Source organism: Hydra viridissima, unplaced genomic scaffold (genome assembly GCF_058129835.1).
Source record: "Hydra viridissima isolate aposymbiotic clone 2 unplaced genomic scaffold, HvirCarnegie_v1 scaffold_7, whole genome shotgun sequence".
In the NCBI taxonomy this organism is placed as follows: Eukaryota; Metazoa; Cnidaria; class Hydrozoa; order Anthoathecata; family Hydridae; genus Hydra; species Hydra viridissima.
Window position 1 is genome coordinate 18,372,289 of NW_028324306.1, and position 14,018 is coordinate 18,386,306.

General features: G+C 30.6%; 1 protein-coding gene and 1 pseudogene across 12 annotated transcripts in view; one reads left to right on the top strand and one right to left on the bottom strand.

Annotated features, from left to right (window-relative positions):
• The first annotated feature begins 3,351 nt into the window (after window positions 1-3,351).
• The window catches only part of LOC145184430 (uncharacterized), a 39,410-nt gene continuing 28,743 nt past the window's right edge, over window positions 3,352-14,018 (top strand). For 3 of the 12 annotated variants that reach the window (XM_090092671.1, XM_090092679.1, XM_090092669.1), the window contains exon 1: window positions 3,352-3,471. The gene's annotated coding sequence lies outside the window, so the exon portion shown is untranslated. The remainder of the gene's footprint in view (window positions 3,472-14,018) is intronic. The other 9 variants (XM_090092675.1, XM_090092680.1, XM_090092677.1 and 6 more) reach the window with 7 other exon arrangements.
• LOC149886479 (uncharacterized) lies at window positions 12,050-13,173 on the bottom strand (annotated as a pseudogene).

Genomic DNA, 14,018 nt, shown 5'->3' on the forward strand with positions numbered 1-14,018 from the left:
AGCTTGGTTAACATTTTGTCGAGTTGCACTTGTTTTGTCCAGAAGGAAATCAACTTTCTTTAATACTTTTGATTAATTTATTAATTTTCGTGTACAAATAATGAACTTTGTGATGAATAAAACTTGAAGAACTTTGTCTCTAAACAGTTACATAGTTATTTCTCTATATTGAAAAAATGCAGCACTTTTATATAAAGAAACTAAATTAGCATTATTTGGTTGCAAATGTTTTGTCCAGTACTGTAGGTTTAAAATAATAATTGCTAACCAACTTACAACTGCTGGGAGCTGCCAACATAGTAATTTAATAATTGCTTGTGTAGAAATCTCAAACAATAGTCAGAATTAGAGTAAGTATAACAGTATAAAATATTAATAAAAAAGTGTAGCAGATGATTAAAATATTTCTATATTCAAAAATTTGTTATATAATACATTATGAAAAAACTTAAGGTCTTCTTACATGCATTTATATCTTAAACTAGAAGGGATTATTCCTAAACTTTAAGGGATAATTATTAACATTTAAAGATATAAACTTATATGTATCATATATTTTTTGATAACATGCATAATGTTTTATTTTTAGTAGTATGATTAGTAACAGGTAATGTATTTTATTCATATACAAAGGATGTATATTCAAAGAGGCATTAAGAAAAAATGGTCCAACCAAAGATGCATCTGAAAGTGACATCCAAAAAGCCGTTGTTCATAGGCTTAGGACTAAAATGATATCCTTTTATCCTATATCATTTTAGCCTTATTCATACCAAAAAGATGTGATTTATATACATTTAAATGTATAAAACCACATCTTTTTGATATTTTTGTATAATAATTTATATTATATATTGCAATTGTGTCATAATTTATATCATATATATTACATCAATAATTTACATTATATATAATATAAAAATTAAGTGAAAAATAGTTTATTTTTATTAACGAATTCTTCTTTAAAAGATTTATAAATAGCATTTGTTTGTTGAATTTGGTTTTATTTTGATGAAGCAACTTATATTCATTTTGTTTTAAATTTATAAATCGAAAAGAGTTATTTAACTTAATGGTATTTTTTCTATTCCAGTAATAAGGAACATTTAAATGGCAGGCTTTAAAAACTTAATTAAAATAAATTCATAATCTAAAACTTTGTTTTCACATTTGAGTGATATGTACATGCAATATACAAAACTGATGAAGAGGAACGTTATTATAATAGCGAATAACTGTTTTTGGCCCGTCACCGATTCGGCTCTGGTAAATCTATGGGCTTACATTGGACCTTAAAGCATTTGCCAGTGGTGGCCCGTTGAAACGCCAGAGCCTGCAATGGCTAACCAGCCCTGGACCATAATTAAGCCAATGTGCATGGTGGCACTGCGCAAGGTCTGGCAAGCCAGGCCCAGCCATGTTCCGCAGCCAGAACCGGACTATTGTCGGGTCATATAAAGATTGCTAATTGGGTGTAAATACTTCCGTTAGGTCGCATTCTAGCACTCCATATTTGCTCATTATTTCCTTACATAATTGGTGAACAGTCCATGCTTGAGTTAGTTGAGATAAAACTAGATGGTAAATGTTAATAAATTGAAGTGAAAAACTAGGGCCCTATTATATCTGAATATTTACTTTGGAATTCGAAATTATTTCTATGAATTTGCAACTTTGCTTAGTTCTCTGCTAAAACTTTACTCGCCTCGCCCAAATTGATGTCACATTTTTGTAAAGTTTTGGATGCATAATTGATGTCGTTTAGTATACTCTGGATGAATTCGCAAAGCAACACGAACTCAAAATTTAGCATTTTTGTTTTAATACTCTCTGCTTCACTACGCTCATCTTTATTAAGACTCTTTAGAACTATTTCTGATAATGCTTTAATAATATCAAAATAACGAAGCTGTATTGCAGATATCATATTGACCCTACTGAACCATCTAGCCGGACTTAGTTTTTTTTTGAGTGGTGTCCAATTCGCCAGTGAATTTTAACAGTAGTTCTAAAGGTTTGATGCTGTTACCAAAAAAATTATACAAATCTTGCAACGTTGCGAAAAAAATCTGTATTTCCACACAACCCCTAACGGCATCATTTATCACTAAATTTAAATTATGAGTGGCACAATGTACGTACTCTGCGTTAGGCTGGATATCCTTAATATGTTTTTGTACACCATTATACACACCACTCATCACACTGGCTCCATCATAGCCTTGCCCCACACATTTTTTTAAATCAATATTTTTGTCGATAAATAATTTTGTCACTTGGTTGATTAAATCTACAGCGCCATGTTTGATGGCTGCATAAAATATTGTTATCCACTCAAAAACATTCAAAAACGTTCTAAAAGTTTTATGAATGTTTTTGCTTTCAACAGTAGACGAAACATACAACTATAACAACTTTTCCGATTATGTTAAATATAATTATGCACATATTTATTTCGAAAGCTTATTTTGTCCATAGTTATTAATTTTTTTATTTATGTAAATGAAAATTTTATAAATAAACTTGACATAAATATATGAAATAAAATATCTTTTGACAACTTAATAATCGCATAAACTAAAAAAATTTTAAATATTATAAACAAATTTGTTTTAGAACTGACGCGCTGCAGCTCTCAAAGGGTCACAACAAATGCTTTCATTGGTTAAAACGCGCGAAAAAGAGGCCCACCCAAAGCAGTCAGTAGCTTACTAATTAACATCCCATCCCCTGCTGTAACCCAGCCTGGTTCACCCAGGGTTTTGTGAGTGTATTCAGAAGCAATGAGCAACGGACTTTCAAAGTAATAATAACAACAAATTAAAAGTGCGTTAACTCGCGATAAAATAATTGTCAGCTTTAATTTATTAATATTATTAGTATAATCACTGACGACGTTAAAAGTAAAGTAAGCGGAACAAGAAATACACTGATACGCTACAAGTGTCGTTGGGGAATGACGCACATATCACTATCCGTCAAATTGACAACACTGCTAACCTACAGAAAGAATTTAGGAGAATTCCCTAGGCATAACTTTTGAATTTCTCTCAACTGAGTTGTCATGATTAAAGTGGGGTTGCAAATTGCAACCTGTCATTTATTGTGAAAATGGGAGAAATTTCCAAAAGGTCAGTTCGATCGAGATTTTTGGTAAAGAATCTAGGGCCCCCTGAGCTTGAGGGCCCCTGGACACTGCCCCGCGCTGCCCCTAGGTTGCTACGCTGCTCCATATATTATTACAAAATACTAAGCACACTTTTACAAAGGCGAAATCCTATTTAATCTCGTTGCTTTGGTAACCTGAAGAACGTCATTAAAAAAAGAAAGTTCTGTAATAAGTTTGTATGTTATTTAACTTAGCTCTAAGTGGATTAAAAGCGGGAAAAACATATTGCTTCTGTTTCAACTAAGTAGTGTAATGTAAAGTTGTTGGTTAAAAACGAAGGAGATCATTGTTTTGAAAACCAGGTAAATGGTTTTTTCCCTATCTTTTATTAACTTCTATTTTTAAACATGATTATTTTTAATGTTGATTTTAACGCAGCATCTTTTAATGTTAATGAGTATTCAAACAGAAGGCAATTAGTTTCTTTTGATTTACAGAAGCTTTTGTAGAGTAGAATATAGTGCACTGAGTACCAAAATATTTTTTTTGAATTTAAGCCTGGATGATAATATCCTTTACAAGAAAAGAATTCAAAGCAATTCATAACTGTCTTTTCATCCCTAATTTGATCTGATTGAAAAAATCTGGTTGTTCTTTTTAAAAAAATTAAAACTCAGTTAGATATTTTTTGTAAAAATAGGAGTTCTTGATTGGAGTCCTTAAGTAAAATGTGAAAAAGATTTTTGAATAACTGCTTATTTGGTTTTTAGCCCATCTACTGTTTATAACAATCAGACATTTAGGTAATTAATTTTTTACCAACTATAAAAATAGGAGTTCTTGATTGGAGTCCTTAAGTAAAATGTGAAAAAGATTTTTGAATAACTGCTTATTTGGTTTTTAGCCCATCTACTGTTAATAACAATCAGACATTTAGGTAATTAACTTTTTACCAACTATAAAAAACAAAAAAAAAGTGCAAGAAAATATTGACAATCAAAAAAATTGCATCAACAATTTAATTCAACTTTAATATTGTGTGGATATGATTATTTGAGTAATTACAAAGGAAACGTTTGTAAATTAACTTATGCAAAGTTACTTTTGGATGCAGTAGCTAAATTAAATTTTTACCCAAATATTTGAAGGATTTTTTTAAGCGTGTAAACAATGCGCTTAATGTTAATTTATTTGATAAACAAAACTCTTAGTTTAACTTTTTATATTGCGTCATAACCAACAGTAAAAAGTTTGTTTACATTTTATTTTTTTGTGACGGCATTTAAAGTTAACATCTTAACGTGAGTTTCCATTCATCCGCTTTAGCTAAGGGAAAGGGAAAGGGATAGGAAAGTTAATCACGTGAGCATGCGCAGTTTGTAATTTAATTTTGAAAATTAATCACTGCGCATGCTCACGTGATTAATTTTCCCATCCCTTTCCCTCACCCGTAGCTAAAACGGATGCGTGGAAACTCACCTTTAGAACTTTGTTTTAAATTTAATTGGCGCAAAATCCTGCAAAGCAATTACATATAACATTAACATGCAATACCAATAACATGTTAAAAAGTAAAAACTGAGGGGCTGTTTATATGAAAAGCGGGCTAGCTCGTTTGCTGGGCAAGCCCGTTTACCGAGATCTCGATGTTGCCCTTATTTCAACTTAATTTTATTTTGTGTTTATATGATTAAGAGAGCTGGCCCAGCAAGTGAGATCTCACTGTTTTTTGCCGAGATCTTGGCAAACGGGCTAGCCTTTGTCCATATAAACAGCCCCTGAGTCTTACTTATTATGAATTTTTAAAGAACTATTCACTTTCTTTTTTAAAACAAAAATTTTTCCATTTGATTATTTATCTATTTTGACTTTTTCCGTTCTGCGTTTGTCAAAAAAAACAATTCCCAAGGAATCGGAGTTTCTGAAAAAAGTTTTCTCTGAAAAAAATTTTCGTCGGAACTTGATTGTCGCAATTTTTAAAAAATTATGTTGGCTTCGGAATTCCGCGAACAAATGTAATAAGCACGAATAAATACAAAATTTTTACCTGTTGGAATAAAGTAAGAGTCAGAATGTCAGAGTTTTCCGGAATTTTTCGGATATGACACTATTTCGACGGTTTTTTTGGTGTTTTTGATCATTATCAACACTTTAAATGTTGTAATTGACATTTGTTTTAAAATTACTGCTTGTTTTTGTTTAAAATCCCAAAGTTCGATTTTGACACTAGAATGTTTTCATCAGAACTTTCTTAGCAAAATTATTTCTTTTCGAAAAAATTCCGCACATTATTCCGAAATGTAGTCGGTTTCAGACACTTTCCGTAAGTTCCGTTAAAAACTAGAGATTTCGTCAGAAAATTCAAAATTTCTCACGAAATTTTGAATTTTCTGACGAAAGAATTTGATTGCATTTAATTGAAGTTCTTTTATTTCAAATCCGACAAATCGGAAATATTCCGTCCGAACTTTTTTAAAAATAATCTGATTCTGATTACGTCGGAATTCGGAATTTGCTATCCAAAGCGATTAAAATTGCTCGGAACACAGACCCCTAATGTCTCTAACTGGTACAAGACTAGATACAAAAGTTGACTTAGATTTGTTTGGACTTAAGGGGTTCAAAAGTTTTTCAAAAAAACAAATACTCCAGTATTTACCGCAATCTCTTTCACGAAATAAAAGAAATAAAAAAAGTTGCCAAAATTGTTAAAAATTTTTGCTGTTGTTTAAAACTCGGTGTACGTAAAGGTGTACGTAATTAAGACAAAACACACCGTCAGTTCACATATACCTATTTCTACTACTAATGGTCAAATGAGCCTTCCAATTGTTACATCCAATTATTACATATGTCTAATCCAGTTACCATAATGGTAAAATAAAGCATTTTTACAAAAAAATATTCAACTATTCAAATTTTTTATCTATTGAACAAATATATATATATATATATATATATATATATATATATATATATATATATATATATATATATATATATATATATATATATATATATATATATATATATATATATATGTATATATATATATATATATATATATATATATATATATATATATATATATATATATATATAATCAAAAAATATAAATATATAGGAATAAGTATACATTCAGTGAGTCCAAAAATTATTCGCACTTCCTTGGATAACTACTTTATCTTGGCTGTCATATGAGAATAATAGGAGAAAAATACTACTGAGTTTTTATTTCGATTGCTTAATTTTTAAAAAAGATTTAAAAAAAAATCTTTAAAAAGTAAAATGAATTAGAAAATACAATAACAAAAGTAAAATGAGTTAGAAAATGCAATAAAAAAGAAAATGTTCAAAATATAACGCTGGTTTATTTTATGTTTAACATCGTGCAGCAACTCCTGGATTCTTCATTTAGGATAGGGGTGACTAGAACATAAGCTTAGCACTATGCTTTTTCTGCAAGTATTATTCCGATAACAGGTAAAAGTTGTGGAATTTTTATTAATTGTTATAGAAATTTCGGCAGAAAAAGATGATTAGCTGTTTATAAACAGAGTAACAAAAAATGTTCCTACGAACCCAGAAAAAACAACCATATATACAAAGTAGTGAATGCGATTGACTAAAATAAATTCAAAATGCAGAATTAACGCGATGAAAAGGTGGAAATGAAATGATTATTCAGTAGTATGTCATTAAATTATGAAGAGCTCATTTTCAAAACGCGGTCCAAATGATGGGTTTTGAGAAAATCAATCCTTTTTTCTACACAATGAAATTAAATGTTTTGAAATTACAATTTATTAATTTTGTTAAATATGTGTTTTGATTAATAAGACTACGATGACTACTAAAATCAAGCTTGATAAAATCAATATTTATTTTCAGTCGTTACTTTTGTTTTATTTCAAAACGCTGTATATACAAATATTGCTTGTTAACCAAACACTTTAAATCCATTTTAATTTATTTCTTTAATAAATATTGCGTTGTATATTCTAAGATCTACTTGCGAAACACAGATTTTCTTATATTTCTAATACTGTTTTGATAATATTGTTGTTTGATATTATTTAGGGGACGTCCATAAAGTACGTGCGCAGTAAAACCAATGCTTTTGGACCCCTCTCCCCCTATGTACGCATTTGTACGCTTTTAACCAACTCCTCCCCCTCTGCGTACATACGCGTTATTTATTAAAAAAGTATAACACCCCCCCCCCTCCTACCCAAAAAAAAAAGGTTTTCAAAACATTATATACAAAAAAGATCAACATTTTTAGTTAGAGATTTTTCTGCACTTAACTAAAAAACGGGCAGTTATTAACAAAAGGAAAGAAAAATGATTTAGAAAGGATTCGTGTTGCGAGTATTTTATATTTAGCCTTTTATATTTCTACAAATGGTGACTAAAATAAATAAAGTGTGTTATGGAAGACAGGGATAAATACTGCTTCTAATCTTTCATTGGTTATCTCCTCACTGACTTCTTCACTTTCACTTAAATCACTCTCCATTTCAATCTTTATCTTTTGCTTTTTGTGTGCTTTCTTATGTCGTTTCATTGCAGTCTCGCTCGGCCAGTATTTGTTGCATTTGTCGCAAATTTCGTTTAAAAGCTTTTTTTCCAATAAAGGACAATACAGATCAAATGGTATAATTTTTTAATTTAAGCCTTCTGTAGGTATATCTTGTAGCAAAAGCCTATGCGCTAGAGGTTCAAAGTTTGAATGGTTTGATGCATTTTTAAAATATCGAGACGGTTCCATCGCTTTGTAACCATTCTCGTAGTACTCGTAGATGGCCGAAAATGGAATGAAACGTTGGGGGATGGTATTCAGCCAATTTGTTTCAAACGATGAGCAACATAACTTGTCCTGGCATTTCACAATTTGTAGACAGTGTCGCGATTGCTGGGAATGTTTCTCTACCCAAACAGGATCAGGATTCGGCGGTTTATATGCTTTCCCAACTGGTACTGCCCGGAAATTAACAAGGTAACCGTCGATGACGATTTTCTCTCAAACTTGGGATAAAATGTCAGCCGCTTTTTGGAAGTTTTCTACCTCCAGTTCATGGTTGATTGTCTTCCCAGAAGAATCAATGTGATTGCCAAAAAAATCATGGGGAAGAACTATTCTAGCCAAATCACAAGAAAGAGATGCCATTCTTCTTCCAATGGGGTTGAAGGCTGAAAGCCCAGCTGCATTCACACCATGAAGCAAGACATATAAATCCAGCAAGCGGAAGAGACCAACAGCAGTTGCTAACGTTTTAGGGAAGCGTAGTGCCTCATCTTGAGCTCAATAAGTCTCCATTAACATAATTGGTTTACGTCTAACCAACTTGGTTTCAAAAAGCTCCCTAACATCAAAAGCATGTGTAAAAGCATTCGATGTATCGCGTTTCCCATTTCTTATGCGTATGAAAGTGTCTCCACTGTAGGATACATTTCCATTATTGTTAACTTCGCATAAGCCACACATCGATGGGATTAACTTGTGCTGTGGGCGAACAACAAAGTCATGATCCATAAGTTTGACCTTGTATTCCAAATGCATCAGCAACGGCGCTTGAAGGTTTGCAGCAGTAAGACCCAACGGTACCCTGGTTTTACCATCATTGGGCATAAAAAGCACTGCTTTTGGTTCAAATAATTTGCAAACTTCAAACATGTCATCAATAAAAGATTTGGCAGACATTCTATCATCATTTCTTTTTCGCAGTGAATTTTCTGGACGTAGTAGCTTCACTGGAACTGTGTTGACATGCTTTTTTCCTTAAGAAGTGTTTCCACGTCGTGGTAAAAGACGAAAGTACGAACCACTTCTACTCAAGTTGAAGCCTATCTTCATTAGCTCTTTCTGAAGATCATCCAAAGTGGAGACACTACGAAGACATTCTGTTCTTCGACGCTCGTCTGCTGCTGATGAACTTTGCACAACTTTTATGATTGTTGATAAAAGTTCTGGTTGATTAGTTTCGAGCCGTGGTCGTCCAGGATGGTTTCGCATAAACTGTTTCAAAGCTCTTAATACTTCAGGGTTGTTTTGACAAACTGTTTCGATGCCCTCTTTAAGTTTTGTCTCCGTTTTCTTTGTCATGCCGATTCACGAATCATTTTGAAAACAAAATATTACACAAATCTTTGATTCCGTTATAAAACCTTTTATACTTAAGGTTTCCTGGATTCTGCGAACTTTGTAAATCCTCAATTAGAAATTTTTATTGACAATAAAATTTTGAAAGTTTCTGCCTGTTTAAAAATTTGGTTCATATGGCCAAGACGTCTTTCTATACTCTTAAATAAGCTCTATTCGATATATCTCTTAACATTTACCTTTCCAAGTTTGTTTTTTCTCTTCTTATGCTTTCTTTCACATTGTCTAATTGTTTCCTCGTTACAGTAGACAAACAAGAATCGCGTACAATTATCAAGGATGAAAGCTGTGATTCAAGATCTGAGATTTATAGAGATTGGATGTATAGAAATTGGTCGAGTTGTCCAATTATAATTAATAAAACTATGCAATTGAGATTTAGTCGTACAATGAAGTTTAATTACCAATTCGGTTGAATTTAATATATAGAAAATCACGAGAGAAAAAGTTTGTAAATTATTACAAAAAAAGGCTTTTTAAGTTCCATTCTATCAGGTTCTGTCGTAGTTGCGTTCGGAAAACTTTGTATTTTATTTGACGAAGACGGCACTGGATAGATATTTTTTTAATTTTTGCTAGGCGGTGATAAAGCATTTCTCCAGAATGACATGATTGATCCTTTTGACTTATTTGTTTTCACTTTTAATTTTTTTTATTTTTTTTTCATACAAAGGCTGATCATATTTTATTATTTTCCATAACTCCTGTGCGTGCTGATACTACTTTTGTTTTTCAAGTATTATATATGCTTTCTTATATAACTCAAGGAGTTGAAGATACTTTTTCTTGTTCCCGACAAATTCGTTCGACATCTTGGGAGTAAGCAGTTTTTTTTTGTTGCAAAGTTTTCAGTTATTCGAATAGAAAGATAAAAAAATTTTTTTATTTGGAAATAAACGATTAAATCATAAGATTCAGTGTTTAAATCATAAGATTCAGTGTTTAAATCATAAGATTCAGTGTTTAAATCATAAGATTCAGTGTTTAAATCATAAGATTCAGTGTTTAAATCATAAGATTCAGTGTTTAAATCATAAGATTCAGTGACGTTAAAGCAAAGAACGTAAAAAAAATAACCCGACTTAAATTATTTGCAGTTACATTTCTCAATGAAAAGTATTGGTCTCTATTAGCATTAAAATAGTTGTTTTTAAAAATAATTGTTTTTTATAATCGGAAAAAATACATTTTAACTTTAATAATAATTTGAAGTAGTAAATTGTTTATTAAAAGCTAATAATAAAATATTAATTTTAAATGACAAAAATTAATTTGTTGTAACGTTTTAATTGAAAAGATAAAAACCAGATTGCGTAATTAAAAAAAAAAACAAATCAGAAAAAAATTTGCTTTTAATGTCCAATCAAACGACAGTACTGAAGATAAAAATTAATTTGAACAGCAATCACTCGCGTTCTATTTTCTAGGTATGTGCGTATCTGGGTTTTTACGGCACAGATTTTAAAGACAAAAACTGTGACCTTTTTTTTCACAGCTTGCTCGAAGTCGGTGTGGTAATGATGTATTTACTTGTCTTTTTTTTTAGAATTTTATATCAGCTTAGACTTTATTAAAAAAGTAGAATGTTCTACGTTGAATAAATTATGGTTTTTTTTTACGTTTAATAAATTTTTTAGTTTTTTTTATTGCTATTTAAAATTGTGTTCCTGTTCTGGCAATGCATTGATATTGAAGGCATGTTGGTACATATTTGAAATTTTCCAGTCAACTGTATAGATCTATTTTCTATTTCCCTGCCAAATTTCATCAAAAAATATTCATGAACACATACCCTATTGTTCCACGCAGTGGAGGTATGTATTTCCGTTACATAGTGTTAGGGGGAGGGGCGGTTTTTGACAGTAGAGAATTCAGTATATTTGTTTTTTTTATTCGTTATAATGATATATTTTATTAGAATTGTTATTTTTATAAAATTTTATTATAAATTTTACTATTACGTTTTAAATCATTAAAAATACTTTGTTTCTTTAATTCGAAACATTTTTAGTTACGTTTTTTAATCGTTTTGCACATTTCACTATGCAAAATCATGCGCAAATTAACAATGATTCTATTACAAAGCTGCCGTTAGCCGAACGCGAGTTTTATACGAAAGTTGCATTTTTCTTAAGCAATGCCTCATAAAAATAATGTTACTTAAATGAGCATAACTCTTTTTGTAATGATTCTTTTTTCATAAAGTTTTCACCATTTTATTACAAATTCAGAGCTCTTTCGAACCATATATAAAACTTGAATAAATAAATGGTTTGAAATTTTTACACACATACCTATATTTTCTTTGAGTGACCGAAGTCAGAAAAAAACAAGATTATTTACATTCAAGAAGTTCATTGCTTTTTGTTAATATACAGATCAAGTTTTAGGAATAATTCTTGAGAAAGATAGTCAAACCACGTACATACTCGCTGTCTTGAACACCCCCCTCCCCTTGTACGCATTTGTACGTTTTTTGGTAACCCCCTCCCCCCATATTTGCGTACGTACTTTATGGATGCCCTCTTAGTTTAAATAATTATTTAAAATTTTTTTTAAAACTACTCCAATAGGTAACTATAAAAGCGTATAAAATGATAGTTTATGACTCTTCTCATTAAATAGCTTTTTTTGATTTGATAAAAGAAAATCAATTTGATAAAAAAAAAAACAAAACAGAAAAAACACAAGTTTATGCTAGAAAAAAACGTTTGTTTAATATTTATACATCAAACGATGTACACTAAAAGAATTCACAGCTAAAAATATAAATAAAGTTATGAACTGTCTTTTTCACTAAAGTTAGTAACATCTTCACTGGCGTTACAGAGTTGTGTTTTATACATGGCAAGTATAATGTCTTCTACTCCTAGAGTAGGAAGTCGAAAAACATCATCTTTTTCGGCAAGCTTAACACACTTCTTTAATTCCAAATATTTTGGTCGGAAATTGTCCCATTTCTTTCCTTTTTTAAGGAGATTGTGTGATATGGGCTCAGAATGGTAACTGCACGAAACTACTTCTAGCTTGTCAGAACAAATAAGGAGTTTTTTTGCTTCACTGATTTTAAATGTTTTTTTGTTCTTGACAAACTTCTTCACTTCTAATTTGAAGTCAAGTGCGGACCAGCCTTGCCCATAACCCATGACTTTTCGATGCTGGCTAAGTATGTTTATGTATTCATTAGTCTCAAGAATTTTATCTTTTTTTTTTTATATCGAGCTGTACTTAACCAAAAATACGATCTGCTGACAGATATGAGTGCCCACGTTCTGGAAACATTGCTTTCTTGAAACATTGCTTTCTTAGAGCAAGAAGAATAGATGCCATATTTATGTTTTTGTTCTGCTCATAGCATGAATCAGAAAGCAGCCGAAGTGATGAAACATCTGAACACTTTCCATTAGATCATTTTTTAATAGGTGTTGTACGGCTGAACAGATCATATTTGAATCTTTTCAATTCTCACACTCTACCCACGTAAAAAAAAATATCGTTAACAGACTGAAATTTATTACGCCTATGAATAACAATACCTAGAACATATAAATAAACCTGCCAAGAATGGTAGGCTTTTTCTATTGATAATTTTGGTAGTACAAGATTCTCCACCATGTCAAAGCAGATAGTAATCTCATTTGGGTGGATATGATTAAGCAAACTGTAAAATTTTATTGCTTTCCTTCTGTGAAAAATGAAGTGCAGTTTTTCTTTTTATTTTGTCATCAGTAATATTTTGGTTTTTCATAGACAATTTGAACGATTGACATGTAAAACATATATCTGTTGCTGGGTATCCAAATGCTAAATTGTAATATTTTATAAATATCCCATAATAATAATGGTAGCCCACATTTTGAGCAATAGTTGTACTATACTTGTCCAAAAAAAGTTTGTACATTAACAAAATACCACGTGACCAGTTTAACAAAACATGAATTCGTATTCAGCTCATGTTACAGAGATGAATAATTTTTTTTTTGAATTTAGTGAGAAATAATGAATATTAAATAGTAAATGAGTTGATGCTCATGGCGATTTCAACTTAACAGCATTATAGTTTTTTTAAAAATGCTTCCAAAAAGGTTTGGAAGGGAAATATAACGAGATCACATTTTTTGATCACTGATTTTATTTTTTACTATAGTTCCAGCATTTTTATTTTAATTACTTCCTCAATCTCAATAAAAAAAAGTAAAGTTAAAGTCATGTCTGTAAGAAGTTAAATAAAGTTTATTGGTATTTTTAAAGATTTTGGTAAGCTTTTGGTAAGTTTTTATTATAATGTTTAACGCCGAGCATGTTAAAGCTACTCGAAGAATACTTCTTCATTATGTGATCTTTTTCGAGATAAAATTTAAAGATTTTCATTATTTAAACAAATTTCAAGATATTTTAAGGACCTGATTTAAGACAGCAAATTGCTTTTACCTAAATTGATTTTTCGGTAAACAAAATTATTAGCAGCTACAGGTTTTGATTGGTATTCAAACCAAAACGTTGTTCATTTTTTAAATCTATTTGTGAAAAAGATTTTTTGAAAACTTCTTAATTTTTAACGCTAATTTTGAACAATAAAACGTAAAAGAAAAAAAAGAAAAAAAAAGTAAAATACGATTACAAGAATTCTTATGGCTTTGATTGTTAGCTTTATTTTCAGCAATATTTTTTATCCGACGTAATTTCGTGTGTGTTGTCGTGTTTTAGAAATGCAGTTTTAGGATTTTCGTTTCTGAAATTACAATG